At 34.0% G+C, this 16,946-nt stretch overlaps 1 protein-coding gene across 1 annotated transcript in view; it reads right to left on the reverse strand.

The window, feature by feature from the left end:
- Positions 1 to 16,946, reverse strand: part of LOC150093193 (uncharacterized) — a 154,450-nt gene that overhangs the window by 20,048 nt on the left and 117,456 nt on the right. The gene's annotated exons all lie outside the window — the stretch shown is intronic.

A 16,946-nucleotide genomic window follows, 5' to 3' on the forward strand; every position in this document is an offset into this window, starting at 1 on the left:
AACAACAAAAATGAGTACAAGATCAACTTTTATAATCTCTTTAAAAATGTTCTGAAACACAATATTATAAATACAAAAAAAAATTCACCTAATTTATTTTAAAAGAATTCCCCAAGAATTCTAAATTTCGGGGAGGGGAAAAAGAGAGAGACCATCCCCTCCAGAATATGATTGCCACCCCCACTACAAAAAGACGTAAGTCTTCAGAAGTATATCAATATTTTTATGCGCTAAATAAATTCCAAGGACTCTATATAAGGATAATGATTTCATCACTTCCATTCCGAATGTTCGTCCATTAAATGATTTTCTATTTCGATTGCATGATAATCAGTATTCCAACAAAACATGTCTAATTCCTTCAGTCAACTTGGATTACTGATAGAACATGTAGCTTTTTTTTCAAATTTTACATCCCTGAAGAAACTTTCGACCTCATTGAATTACTTGACCTTCCTCCTAATGCGTCACTAATACTGATGCAATCTCATTTTCCTCAGCTCTCAAGATCTTGAGCATTAATCTTGGATTCCAATTGCTCATATTTTGCACGAATAGCCCCTAATGCCAATGCTAATGAGTGTATCTCGCCAGTTAACTGCTTTGTTGATTGGAATGCGTCCGAACGGGAGGATCCTGGACTCCTCCAATCGGTAGATAGAGGATGTTTTATGTGCCCTTTTGCTTTCTGAAAGACAAATGTGAACAGCTGGCTACCGTCAAAGATCCCGCTGTTACATAACACCTAGTAAACTTGTACTCACTGTGTCGCTTTCTGTGTAATAATCTGAGATTATAATCTTTATTAATTTCCGGAGATCCGACCTAAAATATCATTCCTGACATCGCTGAAGGGGAGAGAGAGAGATCATATGGTCATGGTATAGATGCACATGTAGCAACGTAGTCAAAAATAAATGCATATGAGTACATCAGTGGAATTTTTTTGTTTGTTTTTGTTTTAAATTGTTGTTATTATTGTTATTATTATTATTATAACGGTGTCTCCATAGAGTCAAAAGTCTCATCGCGGGAGACCCTACATTGAAACACTAATTTTATTTACACAACATCTGTCATACTTCTCCTTAAATTCATTCACAGAGGAAGCATTCACAACCACCTCTGGAAACGCATTCCACCCATTTACAACCCTCCAAGCAAAAAAATCTAGTCCTTAACATTCTTGTTTAATCACACTCTTACACAATCTCCAGGGATGGCCCGTCGTTCTCTCCCTTCCTGCACTGTTCAGAAAAACGTCATAAGTATCAATCCTATAAAACCCCTTTAATAACTTATATGCCTCTATCATATCTCCTCTCCTACGTAATCAGCTAGTTTTTGGAGCCCACAGACCTTCAATCTATCCTCGTAGGAAACATCCCACAGACCTGCAACCATCTTTGTAACTCGCTTCTGAATCCTCCCCATCATTTCTTCATTCAGGTAACCAGATCTGTGCGCGATAGTCCAAATGAGGGCTTATTAATGCTTTATAAAGTGGGACAATCACATCCTTATCCCTGCTTGTCAGCGTGTTCCTCAATAACCATGTAATCTGATGTGATGTTTTGGCAACCTTTGCAAATGCCCTTTAAACTTTAGTCCTCTGTTCACAATAACTCCCCAAGTCCCTTGCCTCATCAACTTCTTGCAGTTCAGTTCCATTAATATAGTAAACAGCATGTGATCTCATCCTCCCGAAGTGCATCGCCTTACACTTAGCCACGTTAAACTGACAGCCATTTACCTTAATCTATACCGTCAGCCTATTTAAGTCATCCTGCAAGATATCTACGTCATCTGAATTGACTATCGCTCTTCCTGATTTTGCATCATCAGTATTTAATTAATAATTATTTAATTTATATAAGTATTTAATTTAATTTAATTTACGATATTGAAAAAGTTATCAATATCTTATATTCGTTTACAAATTTTCAAGGATTTCAAGAAAATTAGAAATTCTTGAAAAATCTGATTCGAAATCCGTTGGTATTGCTATCTCCGTGTAAAGCCATGTTAAGTCATATTTATTTTATTTGCACGCAACCAACTAGGAATTCTGAAATTCAAACTACCCATCGAATCTATAAACTTTCTATATGATCATCAAGCAAAAAACATAAAGTGAGGGCTTTTTTTTTTGTAATTTGATATCATTTTTAATTGTTTATCTTGTTCCATAAATTTAGTTCACTACATTTCATTTTCACAGTCTTACTTCTGAACATAAAAAGTATCCGAATTACTTACTGAATGAAGGTTATTAGTGTTTATAAACATTCTACTTATAGAGATGATTGCAACATAATCAACAAGGCAGACTTATACCTCAAGTAAGTTACAAATCTAAGCTAAATTATTTTGAAAAGAGAATATCTTTTGAGAATAAATTTTGAAATGAGAAACATGTTAAGATCCAACTAGTTAAAATAGTCTTCAATACCAAATAACATCCGGTGATATTAACCCATTAAAGTTTCGAGATTTATTCTCGTACAGAAAACATGTCCGACTCGATCTAAATAGCGAGGAAGTTTACATTCTCTGATTGAAAGTATTCGTTTGAAAAGCCGCTTTGAAGTGTGCCACCTGCTCTTGACAGAAAATGAGTTTGTCTCGTAGATGGTTTCGTTTAAATGTCATACCACCACGAGCTCTTCTGGAGAATCAGAGCCGTAGCCAATGCTTCATTTTACCCGAAAGTAAATATAAGATTAGTATTCGAAACACCTGTTGTTCAAAGTTTAAAATTGGTAGAGTTTAGGAAAGTTATTCTTCTAGAGTGATAGACAAATAAAACATGGTACCGAATGAGTGGGAAAATAATCCCTTTTTTTATTTTTTGTAGGGTATTTTTGGCAACATGTTTTTACAACACAACCTGATGAGGATCAATTTGGAAAGAAAAAAAAAGAAAGGTCATTTTTGTGAACATTTTACTCGCATCTTGGTTCTCCACCAGACAAAGGAAAAACATGTGAGGTTTTCTATAGCTTTGTTCTTCATATTTCAATCTCTGTTTCCATGACTACAGAGCTATCACTATATAAATCCTGTTTATGATATTCTACAAGACAAGATTTGATCTGTCGCCTTTACGAGAGTCTGTTTTTTTCGTAAATCACAGGTTTTGGACACACAAAAGAGTTTAGTTGGTTTAGCTACGAACGCACGCTGATTTGTCACTATAGAAGCCGCATGTTTGTTGGGCAGTGAGGCAATTTTCTTAGTTGCCCCCTAAAGGTTTCTTAAGTAAAGGAAAGGGAAAATACTTTACCCTATTACGTATTCGCTGTTGTTAGGCAATACGTAAAGAGAGAAAAAAAAAAAAATGAATGGCACAAAAGTCGGCCAGGTAAATACGGATTAGATGGAAAGATACGAGAGAGAGAGCAAAAATAGCGTAAAAAGCTTCTAGATAATAAAATCGTGTGATAAAGAAGAAAGCAAGTAAATAATTCGAGTCAATCATAAGGAGATGGCTTCAAATTAACATACTAATCCAAATAAGCAGTTTGTCATATTATTTATGATAATTTGTAACGTATAATTTTGTAACGTTTCGAATAATTTTTCTAATTAAACATGATCTAAGCGTAACTGAAATTGCAATGACGTTCCAAATGTCTGAAACATATAATTTTATAGCGTTTCGATTCATTTTGCAAAAGTTTGCCACTAAAAATAATTCGATTTAAAGGAAAAATTTAAGTTTATAATATAACTCATTTACATCCCAAGTGATAAATTTCATTGAAATCTGTTCATCTAGAGAAAATAATTATAGAAGGCGGCATTGATCCCTCTTCATCTGTATCAGTTCTAGTTATCATCTAGTGATGATATACTTTGGACAACTAAAAGAGTCAGGATGATATACTGACAGCTAAAGCATTCAGTTTCTATCGGCAGAGGCTGTGGGTTTCTTATGCATGCGCTTGTGTGTGTGGTGGTATTCAAAGTTGTATTTTTCTGTTGACAATGTAAGTCTAAAACTTGTAACTAAAATTGTAAATATTTATCATCACACAGCATCATATTTCGTTTAATTATTGAATTAAGTAGAAGTCAAGGAATGACTTCGTAATTTAGACTGGTTTGTTTTAGCGAGGTATTTAGAGATATTTTACATTATTATTTTAATTATGTTAGGCTATTATTAGAGTATTTATGATATTATAATACATGCATTCTAAAATTGTTAGAAAATATTCTAAGTAATGTAACTTCACTATATGTAAGATCATGTTATTTAGGATAGTTTTGTCCGAAAATTCAAACATTCTTATTATTAAAGTCAGCAAATAAAAGTATTTCAAAAATGTTAAATTATAGTTGTGTTCGAATTTTCAGACAAAACTATCCTAAAGAACGTGATCTTACATATAGTGAAGTTATATTACTTAGAACATTTTCTATGTGTAAAAAGTGAAGAAATCCCATAATTCGTAGAATATTAATGGAATTTCTACGCTATTTACATATTTCCTGCAGCAAATCTCCATTTATTGGAAGCATCTCTTGGCGAAATCAAGAGATGCTTCCAATAAATGGAAGAAATGAAAGAGATGCTGTATTTTGGGTTTTGCATATAACTGCCCGTTTTCCAAATATCCCAAAATTCAAGTTTTATTTCAACTGTGTGTGTGTGGGGGGGTAAATGCAGCGTTTTCCAGATAGTACTTCAACATTTGATTAAGAACAAAAATGGTGTGCCTCATCACGCTGTACTATATACGGTTACACCTTAATTTTCTTTGCAAACAAAATAATGGAGGTCAATCCTTTTGATGTTTTACACAACGAGCCGAATCGATTTGAGAGGTACAATTTTTAAAGTATTTACGCTCATATAATCTTTGAATATGTTCTCTTCCTTTACTTAATGAAACCTCGAAAGAAGATTTACTTTGCTAGGAAACATTCTGCAATTAATTTTTGTTTTCTGCAGTATCAGCCGCGATAGTTTTGAACAAACCTTGCATAACTCATATCTCACGATATCTTTTTCATGCTTCGCTAATTTAGATGTCTGCTATTAACCCGCGGGACATAATTTTTATACGCATAATTCATTAATAATCTTGTTTTGCTATTGAACTCTAGTCACACGTCAGTTTTAGTAATACTTCTCCTCACTAATTTTAGGCCATTTATGATACTTAATATAATTATCATAAAGAAAACTCCGAGAACTATTAAAATGAAGCGAAATTATTTAAAAGAGAAGGCTTTGGATAGCCATATTTAGCATTTTTAATTACACTTAAAAAGTCCCCGTGGTTAGCTGAATGGCTATGCGCTTCGCAACCATATGCCTGCGAAAGGAGTGTCCAAGTTGGCCGGGTGGACAGCAGGGGTTTTTCTCCCCAGTTTATGTGGGGTTTTTCCTTCCTCAACCAGGCAAACCGGCCTCTTGAACACTCGCAGCTACAGCTATAGAATATACCGGGAGGCATAGGGTTAGTTACCTTATCCTCGGGACGGGTTCGACTTATAAGGGCTTAGAATAGCGCTATAACAGGTCAGTAGGCCTAATACTTAGAAGGAAGAAGAAAAATGATTACACTTAAACGTTTAGAACAGAACTCCTTCTCCTTTATTTGAACAATTTTCAGTATACGACTGGAGTTTATGACTCAGAGCAGTAGAGGATTGATTCGACAGGTCTAGGTTCGGATTTTGTTAAAGACAAGTTGGCATCTGAATTAACCGGTCTCGGATCGAGCTGGTCGTGATTTCCTCGCAAAAACTTGATTCCTGCATATAAAACCGACATGGTAGTTTGTGAACACTTCGTAGGTAATACGGGGGGGGGCTGAAAAGTTCTGATGAACACCTCATTTGAGGTTCTACCTGAATTCCTTCATGGTGATTATCACAACTTTTCATCCCCCCCGGACATTCTCTCCTTCCTCTTGGTAACATCGTTCATCGTTAATCTTAAACAACCCAAATAGTCTAGTAAAGAAATTAAAATTAAAGAATTCCAAAACATTGTTTACGGACTTTGACTTTTGCACTTTATAATTAACTTCTACATTTTTCTATTTTTTAAATTAATTTCAGATACAATATAGTTTTTTTTTGCATTAAAGGCAAACACAGTATATTTCTTACTGAACTATAAATCTAATTGGAAGGGATAGACGCTTTTGTTTGCATTTCCTTACAAACTCATAGGAAACAAACAATGTGAAATAGTTATTCTGTTTGCCTCCTACACTTCCATGCATTTAGCAAAATACTTTCCCTCAAACATCTACAAAATTTATGGAAATGTTGCTCAATAACCTTTATTACAGAAACGTGCTATACTGGAAATTTTCTGTACAGTTTGCAAATTACTTTTGCGAAATTGCTTTTCATCTAACTTACTGAACGTTATCTATGGAATGGCTTTCAGAGAAACTCTAATTATGCATCAGAGACATTAGAATCCTTATTTATTACTGTTCTGCTATGCTGTGAACAATTCTGTGTAATAGTCTAAGCGTGTAGGTGCCTAATACTGTCCATGTTTAATTACTCTTGCGTTCCATAACAGATTAGCCGTGGAATAGATAATCCGATTAGTCTAACTATGGATTATTCAATATACAGTGGCATGTGGTAGGCGGCATTAATCCTACGGAGGATTTTAGAGTTAAAAAACATTAGAGAATGACAACGGTTGGTTATTTGTTCAGTTTTGATCCCCCCCATCCTTAGCAAGTATATCCTCGTTTACAAGACCGAAATGGACTGGATGTCATAGGCGGTCAAGCTAATTACTGGTGCTGTAATATAAGGTGCCAGAATGGTAATCAGCCTGCGTATTTTGTCAGAAATCTCTCTCTCTCTAATGGCCCTCTATAGCCAATCTGCAGCGAGAGCGCGCTCGCTCGCACACACACACACACACACACACACACACACACACACACACACACACACACACACACACAGTGTAAAATCCTAGAATTTTTTTATTACCGGCTAGCTCACATTCATCTGAAAATCGCTTAGAAATGTTTTTTCTTATTTGATGTGCATTCGAACCCGGATCTTTCTGGGTTCGAATTGTTAGCCTGTCTCATATGGGTGTGGAGGACTTTTTTGTACGGGGAAGGGGGGGGGAATTGGCCGGTTTGAAGGAATGAAAAATCTCAGTTTCGGGTTTTTCCTTCTTCCAAAGAAGCAAACCCTCCCCGTAAACATAAAAGATCTACAGGCATAAATACTTGCCTGTGGATCTGATGTGCCGGCTGCATTAATTCACTATGACCCCAATCAGGGGACTGTACCCATTCTAAAGACAGTTAAGTTGAAGAAGACAAAACGGATTATTATTATTATTATTACATGACCTCCAAGGAGTCCAAGGACTCATAGAGGGAGGGAGGGCATCCACTTTACAACTCTCCGTGTCCACCACTTAATCCATCAACTACACCGAACTGCCACTCCCATCATATCATCTACACCAACATCATCTATTGGACACCACCACCACCACTAATATTTTTGTCTGTAAATTGCGAGTGTTCTGAAGGCCGATTTGTCTGTATGTGGGATGAAAAACCCGAGTTTCGGGTATTAAAAACCCTGCTACCTCCGTATGAGGTCGGCTAGTTCAGCTTCAATTGGAAAAAAAAACATGTAAAAATTCCTCCCTTCCCAACGAGCTTCGAACTCAGGCATTTTCTAATTGAAGGGTGAAACGCACCGTCGTTCATCCCATTACGCTACTGCACACCACATTTGTAGGTCATAATTAATTATACCCATTTATTTCAGGTTATTATCATGAATATAAATTATAAAATTTTACTTTAACTATGCACTAAAGGGAATCTGCGTGTGTTCCCCGCTGACGGAACCTTTTGCGAATATTTAGTCGGCTTTATAGTGATGCTCCTTCTTATGGTTTTCTGTATTTGTTTTTTAAGGTGTGTCTTTATTTTTGGCTAAGTTTGTAATTTACCTTCTACGACAATCAAAGAGAAAGCAATAACATATGGAAATGCAACATACACGTTAATGGCATAAAATAATGTAATGGATAGTTTATGAATAGGTTATCTTCACAGCGAGCGTCACCTCTTTTGAAAAGAACTGTGTAGAAACCGTTGCGTCATACATCCTAGTTGTCCAACAGAAAAAGGAAAAGTTTTTTTTTTCCCTTGTTCTTTACAATCGGGTCAATAGTTCAGTCGAATCTTATTTGTACGAAAGTCTTTGCTGCTGAAACTTCTGTTCCTTTTTGCATATTAGAGATAAGAATGTACTCATACGTCCTAATTCTACTTTAAAAAGTGTTAATTTAATTTAAATTAATTGTATGCAGTAACTAAATAATTAACTATATAGTAACCATGTTCACTAAATGTGATCACTGTTGTGAAATATCCAGCTGAGTACGTAGACCAGCGAATAACGATCATCAAGGCGTCTATGACAACCCACAATCATATCCTTAATGCCATCAATTTTGTAACGATATGCGGAATTTGCTTGCAGGTCCTTTAGGTGTGACCAGAATTCTCATTAGCCACACCCCAATGATTAAAATGTTCGGTATTATGAAGCTCTAAGATGTCTAGATTAGTCGGGATTTCTTGAAGTTCGAAAATATTAAAGACACTGTCTACATTATTGTTTCGTTAGCTGTAATAAACCAAATGCCTTGTGCAAATTTACGTCTTATTTACTAACATACTGCAATTCTCGTATTACTGTTATTCGCGTTTGTGAAACAACGAAATAGAATGCACTTTATTTATTGAATTAATTTTTTTTTAATGTAACGTCGAACATCATCCAGCTTCTTATTTGCAATATTTATAACGGTTGGCTGGATTGCGCCAAAGCAGAGCACATGCATTGTGCACACATAATGCACAAAGTGTATCATGTTTATCAACGTTGTGTATTTTCTGGCGATTTTTAGGTTATTTTTTTGGGGGGGGGAAATTCGATATTCTGTGAGTAAGGAACATTGTCGTTTTTGTATAAGACCGACCCAACTCACTTTTAATTGAAAAGTCTTTGTAAAAGGTTCTCACACGACGCAAATCATACCAGATGTATCCAATCTAAGGGTGTCGTCTCCTTGCTGACTGCGTCTGAAGGCGCCATTTTTTTTAATACACATATATATAATAGTAATTAAAATGTGGAATCACGAAACTAAATTTAGAACATTGAGATTACTTTGGAATTCATCGAGTGACAAATGCTTTCATTTAATGATTATGTAGGCTCTTCCAGTAAGTTTTGTTCAAATGGAAGTTGTCTATTTTATGTGATGATTGTAATTTTATCTCCATTTTTTCGAATTTTATGAGACTGTGGAAATCTTGTTCATGTTATTCCATTATTATTATTATTATTATTATTATTTGACACCTCCATGGAGTCCAAGGACTCATCGAAGGAGGGCACCTGATCTACAACTCCGTCTCCACCATTCAATCCCCAACTGACCGCAACTACACCGACGCCATCTACTGCCGACCACCACTGGTATTTCCACAGACAATCACAAACATCCATATCCCACTGCGGGATTCGAACCCGCAGCCTTTTGGCAGGAGAGCGGATACGCTATCCACTCGACCAACCAGGCAGGCTAATACTGGTTCTCGAATTCGATTAGCCGTAACTATCCAGGAAAATAACTGCTATGGATAGTAGGCGCTTTTTGCAATTGAAGAATCCTTATAAAGATCTTTGTATCTTTAGATGAATTCGAAACCACGTGATTCCAATCAGAGAGCATCGTCCAAATAGAATGAGTTACCAAGGCTCTCTCAAAGGTGTTAATTATGAGCCATTTACTTTCATTGTATGCTTTTCTCGATAGTGAAATTGCACTGTCTTCTTCTCCATTCTATGTTGGCTGCTTCATTAGTGGGTGAGTTGTGCATAGAAATCAAGTTATATTTTCAAGCAGTGATAAAAATATATTTCTTTATATATTCCTTTAGCAGTGATAAAAAGATAACAAGAACAAATTAATATTTCTAATAATTAGAGTATTTTCCTGAGAAACTAGCTTCATAAACTTTCCATAGAAACCTGTTGACGTTTCCACAGGAAGATAATGATAATTTTTTTCGTATTTGGTATTGCAGGAACGTGTACTGGTGCACTCGTATACTGTTAACAAAGAATGTAAGTCCAATTATTTATCTTTTTTTGTTTTTAATTAAAATAATATAAGCTCTTCACCCTTCACTCTTTTTATTACTACTGCATTCTTTTTAGATATATGAAAAGTTATTAGGTTCTCCCATCAGTACCCTATTACCTCCTCTGTGATAATCACTTTCCATTTTTCCGATAGATGCGATATCAGTTTAGAACGCTCTTTCCCAACCTACTGATTGCTGTTTAACTCGTGCAGTTTTCTCCGTATATGCAAATAAGGAGGAAAATTGCACGAGTTAAACTACTCTATATTTGTTAGTCTTTTCTTAAAAACATAAAGACGTAATATGAGTTAACGTTGTTTCATACAGAACAAACACTGAACTAGTTCATCCCTGCTAAACACTGTTTACGTCTTTGATTGGAAAATTATTGGCTGAAAAAAACAAAACAAAAAATAGTGTGCGAATGATAATGTTTACATTCTTTGAGTTCTTATAGGTATAATACTCAACAGGCAATAAGAAAATTCAAAGCATCTTCATTGAGTCTACCATGGACTAAGTAGGATGTTTAATTAATCACAAACTTGTCACCAGATATAAATTGATTTTTTTTTCTTAAATAATATGGGATGATTCCCAAGATTAGGTTTATAGTATAGTTTTGGGCTAGTATATGCTAGAGTATACCTTCAGAAGAGTTTTTACGATTATAAAAGAAATCGTACATTGTATACTTATTCCTTAAAGGATATGGATCTATGAAAGGAGGAGGCAATTAACATCCATAACGTACACCACTTTGTGTGTGTGTGTGTGTGTGTGTGTGTGTGTGTGTGTGTGTGTGTGTGTGTGTGTGTGTGTGTGTGTGTGTGTGTGTGTGTGTGTGCTATCCGGATAATTTGTAAAAACCGGATTTTCTAGGAAGAAGATATCTTCCCCTTCTGTATGAGATTAGTTAACTCCCCTTTAGATGATAAGGTGATATTATTTTGCAAAACTAATCCTTATTAAGTTCGGTTTTTTTCATATTTCCATGAAGGTTATTCTTGGACTTGCGCTAGAAGAATTTTATTGAAATTCGATTTTTAGCATTCTTAATTTTTTTTTTCCATACCAGCTCAAGTTTTCGAACGATCGCAGGGTCGTAAAAATAACACACTATTTCCAAATTATATATTACGAAACCTCCTCTGGCTTGATGGAATTCGATAAAATTTTATTGTTTTGATTCATAAGCTTCGATTGATCAGTTTATTGGTAAAAATGATTTGAGAGATGATAATAATTCTACGCTGGCTCAACAAAATTCAGTAACATCTTGTATTTTGGATCTCTTTTGGATCTACGACGATTTAATGTGAATCCCACCCAAGAAAGTTTGTAAACTTATAGTACATTAGAAGCCGCAAACTTGCTCTATCTAGGAGACCAAACAAGAAAACTTTTTCAAGACGCCTTAAGCATCCACTAAACAGGGTAGCGGTATCAAAGACATTCCAAAACATCAATGAGTATGTGAATAGCTTCAAGTGGGTTCGAATCCAACCATGGGATTTGAACACTGTGGTTCGAATCCCACAGTGGAATTCGAACGCTATCTATTGGATTAACGAAGTCAGAAATATTTAATGTCAAAATTAAGCGAAAGTTTCCTATCGCTCAGTTTTTGTGAATAGGTCACTATACAAGAATGCTGTTACAAAAAGTTGTTAGTTTGTGATTATCCACGATCACCTGTTTATTTGAGCATCAGTGATTTATAGTCTAGCGGCTAGACTCTAGCCACTGCTTGTGGATATAAACAATGTCGGCAACTAAATTCAGAAATTTATCTGTCGTACGGCTGAATAATGCTAACTAATGACTAACATATAACTGAATTTAAGAAACCCTGTTAATTGAATGTAGTCCCAAAGGAATTCATGTTACTAGATATTTGCAAGATGGTATATTTATGCTTACTTTGCTGGAAAGTAAGTCAAGGATACTAAATTGCAGAAATTAAATTTTCTTAATTTAATTTCTTTACTTGAAAAAATAATTTTAGCTAAAAGTTTTTAATCTGAAATGTCAATGTAGCTACGAATATCACTTTATTAGCTAAATGAGTGTACTATGCCGCATAATAGTTTTTATGTCAGTATAATGTTTGCCTTATTATGTTCAATATATTATAACCCACCGTATTTTGTTATTTTTTATTAGCTTTATTACTTTTTAAGCATACGTATGAAATAAAGGAATCGTTACACGATGAAAAATATTCGTAGCTACATTGACATTTCAGTTTTTCTATTTTTCTGTTCATTTATTATGTGAAACTATGACTAAAAAAATCCGTACATTATAAATGAACAGAAAAATAGAAAAACGTGTATTCTCTTGTCCATTTTGAAAAGGATGCATGGACTGAATAGCTAGCACTTGCCTGCATTAGGCATATTCATTAGCATAGAAAAATGCGAGCGTTCGCTTTTTTTGCTGTAAGACATTTTGATAAAACTGATATGTAGCACTATAGTCAAATTCCGTAATAGACCCTGGCACGAGATTACTATTGCTTTTATGTCTTTTTTTCTGCATTTTAAGATTCTCTGTTTAAAAGTTTCTCCGCTCTGGATGAGAATTGGATGGAAAATGCTGCAGCAGATAACATACATAAAAGGTATAAAAGACTGTTAAAGTACAATTTATGCGCAAAGGAAATTTTAGCATTATCTACTAAAATGTAATGCAAGTCAGTTGCAGGCACCAAACCCTGTTTCAGCAGTGCACTAGATAGGGATATAGTTTATATATATATATAAATTTGCATGGTTCATTTTTTTTTTCAGGTTTTATATTTTTTCTTCTTTTTGTATTGTTTTGTTTTTAAAACAGGCAAAAAATGATCGCACAATAACAAATGAGTAACGAAACAAACAAACAAAAAACGCATTAAGGTCTCTTTTTACAGTAATGAATTGTTTTCTATAGATCGGAAATTTAATATGCCATTAGACGGATTATTTATGTTACAATAACAAACGACAAAGCAGTAAAGAGGGGGGGGGGATCAGCTCAAAAAGCTTTTTAAAGTATTGAAATATTTTCTATAGGTATAACAAAACAATAAGGCTATTTTGTGAATAACCGAAATTAGATATCCGCTACATAAAATGCCGCCCTATCAATGTTGTCGCCCGGGTGCAGTGCACCCCTTGCACCCTCGAGTTGGCGCGGCCCTGGCGGTACCAGTCACAACTTACTGTTATTGACAGCAAATTTTTGTCTACTCCTCAAACTATATTTTGCTCAGCTGGCATGACGAAGTGTACGTGAGAGCGACATCTACTGAAAGATAACTAAATTAAGCATGACAGCTTATAAATCAATGAATTATTTGAATTTTGGCTAACAGTACCCCTTCATAATTTTCAAAAAGTACCTCTTCATAATTTTCTAAGCCCATATAAATTTTATAAAGATTCAGTTCAATAATTTTCAATAATCAGAACGGTAAAATGTATATTCTTCTTTCTCTAATTTTTTTTTTTTTCATTTTATGCGATAGTTAAACCAAAGCAAAATAGATATTTCAATACACAGTTTCGTAGAAAAACGTCTACTTTAAAAATCTGTACATAGATTAATAAAACTGCTATTTTCATATACACACCAGCAAAAGCCATAAAGTAGCTTTCTCAGGCTACTGTGCAAAAGTCTAGTATAGCATCGCTATTTGGTTTCACATTCTCTTTTGCTTCAAAGCTCCGGATAGTTTCCCCCCCCCCTCTGAATATGCATAAAAACATGTATTATCACAGGCACTCAGGCATGTGTTGATAGTTTAATATTTTGACTTAGAAAACATTTATGATGGCATATTACAAGATTTCGCAGTATGCCACGTAAATATTGTGCAGGATATGTTTTCAATCATGCAAATAGTTGTATTGCTGCCTTTTATGACTTGTCACATTCTGCTCTCCATTTTCTCCACTGAATTTTTTTTTATTCTCTCACAAATATTCATCTACACATTCAACTATTCTGGGATCAAAAAGTCAGCAGAAAGTCTCTTTGTTCAACTGCATTTATATTTCTTTATATTCTTTATTATTGGTTCCTGATTTAATTCTTTCATATTTCGTCATTCATTATCAAATGAGGAATATTTTGCTATTTTCTTCATAAATTTCATTTCAGCAGCTATTAGTCTTTGCTTACCTTTTTTGTTTGGTGTTGCAATTTCACTTCCATATTGCAGCGTGGGTAAAGGTAGTGTAGTATAAATTTTTAATTGAGTCTGTCTTCTCTTTACTAGGCTGACTTTAAGCACAGAATTTATTCCGCCTATTAGTTTTAGAAATTTTATAATTTTCTTATCTCCTTTTCATCTTCCTGTATTTAGGTTTAGAAGAGTTTCCTGAAGGTTATTTACAGAATCTGTGATTATCACTGGTTATCAGCTGAACAGGAGTGCGTTTAAATTCACCTTAGGTGATAATTGAACCTTGATGTTATTACTATTTTCCTATTCCATTTTATTATTGTTTCATTTAAATATATATATGAAATAGAGCAATACTTCAAAGTTCAGTCATATCTATATTTCATTTTCCTTATAGATGCATATAACAGCTCTTAGAATGCTATTTGGTATTTGTCTTTCTTGCAATATGTTAAACAGAATATTTTACCTTACCAAATGGATTGTCAAAATCAATATATATGATGTATGTGTTTCGAGATTGTATTCTCTTTTTTTCTCTGTTATTAATTCTTTAGTTGCTTTAGAAAAGGACGTTCATGCTGGATCTGTGTATGCGCGTCGTTTTCTAAAGCCATTCTGAGCCATAAAGTTTTCAGAATATTTTTTATTTAATATTTTGTATCAGGAATTCAGAATGCTTATACCTCCATAATTTTATGGTCTTCTTTATTACCTTTTGTATTAATAAAAATTTCTATTGCTCTTTTGGATTATTTTTGAGGATTTTCTATTGAATATACTGTATTTTAAAATAATAAAAACTTCTTTCTAAATCTTTTTCCTGCATATTTCTTCTCCTGGTGATGTTCAATTTTTTTATTTCTTTTAAACTAAATTCTAATTCTTCTATTATAACTGTATCATTTTTGTTATTAGTTATTAGCCTAACGAAGTAGTAGTGAGGTAGTTCGGTTGTCGGGCTACTACCTCTGAAGTTGACTTCCTCCAAATTTAAACCCATAGGAGAAATAGGATATATGGTTGGTATTTCCTCCAACTTAAGATGTAATGTCTCTACTGCAATATCTCGTATTGCCGGTGTAACCATACCATCCTATTAATATTATATTAAATATAAGATGAAAAATCTAAAACCTACACTTGAAGTAGTAAATTTAATAATTTACTATTATTAAATTAAGTAACAGCACAGCACCAAATTTAAATCATTATTATTTTTCCAAAATAAAAACAATAAGATGCAACTGAAGGAACCGAGAAATAGATGGAAGTGGTAACAATGTCATTCCCACCCAGTGGTTAAATTCAGCCCTCCAGAGCCCGGACCCGGAACTTTTTTAATCACCGGCACGATCCCGGAACATTTTTCTGTTTTGCGACTTCTCCCTTTACGGTAATTATGCCTACATTATTGTGTTATTATTCAACAATTGTTTACAGTTTTGAATGTGTATATAAATCAATATCGACAGTCGCCTAATTACGAACGATTATGATTAATATTTTAGACGTATTATATTAATTTGTAATTTTGTATTTGCATTTAATGTTTCTGGTGATGTGGAAGAGAACGCTTGATGGCTTTTAACTCCACCAGAATAAATAAATAAATTAAATTAAAAACATTTTGCCACAATCTACCAATAGCCTCACGTTTATGATCCTTACTTTAAGGGCCCCAGAGCTTATTCATTTTAGAATTTAACCTCTGTTCCCACTCACTTTAAACTTGAAAAAAATAAAACCATAGGAGAAAGAAACACACATTAATGAAACAACTGCTGGCATTTTTGTTTATCATATCCTCTGCAAATGATATTCAGCAGCTTGAAAACTTCAATTTCTTCAAACTTGAACACACTTCAAATTCATGAAGTTTTCAAACTTCAAACTTGAATCTTGAATTCTTCTAACTTGAAAACTTCAAATAATAATTAACACAATCCGATGAGGATAAATTAAACACGCTAAATGTTTTGCAGTTAAAATATTGGACAATAATAGTAATATAAATATACTTTATCCTCTCTTGAATTTCGAAGAATCTCCCTCTCGAACTCTGTTTCCAGTTTTCACCAATCAATAATTAATTTGATGATATCAATTTCCTGAGCACAGCGCTTTCCTTTCTCATATTCTGACCAAGTTTTTGATGATGGGGCAAAAGGTTTTAAATAGCTTCCACTTTAAATGTTAGTATTTCTTTATATTTACGTTGTCATTCTCAAATCACCACCTTCTATTATTTTAAGACAACCCACAATATTTCAAGATCTATTTCATTATATAAATGCATGTTTATTCCTTAATTTACATTTAAAAAATTAGAATGTCTCTTGAATTGCTTGTTATAGAGAAAAACAAAGATCTTCAGCGGAAATAAAAATCTGACGACTCAGCAAATTCATTGTAAAATTTTTCTGAAAGATTGTTAGAGTTAGATTTTCATGAAAATGCGAACACTGCACGGAAATTTCAGGTAGGAATAACACATTACACGTCAAATAGAGAAAAATATCAAAACATCCATTTTTGATTATTTGCAATATCTGTCTGCCCGAGAGAGTGTCTGCAGTTAAAAT

Source organism: Typopeltis vanoorti, chromosome 24, assembly GCF_054136105.1.
Source record: "Typopeltis vanoorti isolate ZY-2024b chromosome 24, IOZ_Tvanoo_1.0, whole genome shotgun sequence".
Classification (NCBI taxonomy): Eukaryota; Metazoa; Arthropoda; class Arachnida; order Uropygi; family Thelyphonidae; genus Typopeltis; species Typopeltis vanoorti.